General features: G+C 52.4%; 1 non-coding gene across 1 annotated transcript; it reads left to right on the top strand.

Annotated features, from left to right (window-relative positions):
- Positions 1-212: 212 nt before the first annotated feature.
- Trnas-uga lies at positions 213-294 on the top strand. The gene has a single exon. It is a non-coding gene; the product is annotated as a tRNA-Ser (tRNA).
- Positions 295-948: the final 654 nt, after the last annotated feature.

Raw genomic sequence — 948 nt, forward strand, 5'->3', positions numbered from 1 at the left:
CTTTTTCGTCTTTCATCTCGTCTCCCTTTTTTTTGTTTCCATTTTCCCTTTCCACCCACACAGCAAGCAACAACAAGAAACACAAATAGCTAGGAAAAGCGACCATGAAGAGAAACGAAGGAGAAAAAATTGCGTCGACGAATACACGGTCTCGAAGGTGCCAGATGTCTCCATCGGTGATAATTTCCCCGCGCATTTCCTTCCCTGACGGAGCTGCGGTGTCCGAGTGGTTAAGGAGATGGACTTGAAATCCATTGGGCTCTGCCCGCACAGGTTCGAATCCTGTCCGCAGCGCATGTTTTCTCTTCGAATCCTGTTTTAGGGGTTTGGTTTAGGATGCTGGTTGGTCATTCGGTTGTGTTCGTGAGTCCTATTGATTTTGGGGAGCTTGTTTGTGTGTGTTTTCAGGAGGAATGTTGGACTGATGCCGGGCGTTGGGGGTTCAATGTGTTCGTTGCAGAATAAGGGACTATGTTGTTACGTAGACTTATTTTTCTAAGCGCATTCGTTCAAGGTGTGCCGGTGAGATCTCCCTCTGTTGGTGAAAAGCTGTTATGCAATCTATCACGCATGAGAGAAGGACAAACACAAGATGTTAAGTAAGACTCAGGCAAGTCTCGACGGCGGGTCTGAATCTCACACCTGGGAGGCTGTAGGAGCGTCACCCCCTTCCCACACCCCCACCATGCGCCCCACATACCTTCCCCACCCCCGCTATAGGCCCCACAACCCTCTCCACCCTTACCCCACGCCCCACAATCCTCCCTGTGAGCTCTCCACCCCCACCCAACACCTCCACAACCTGCTACAACAACACCCCCTCCCTCTCACCTCTTCCTCCCTCCCTCACCTCCTCAACGTTACCCTCCCGCTCTCATCTCCCTCCCCACTTCCCATCCTATTCCTCCCTCTGTCTCCCTCCTCTCCTTCCCCCTCCCCACCCTCTTC

The sequence above is a fragment of the Penaeus chinensis genome, chromosome 37, assembly GCF_019202785.1.
Source record: "Penaeus chinensis breed Huanghai No. 1 chromosome 37, ASM1920278v2, whole genome shotgun sequence".
Taxonomy (NCBI): Eukaryota; Metazoa; Arthropoda; class Malacostraca; order Decapoda; family Penaeidae; genus Penaeus; species Penaeus chinensis.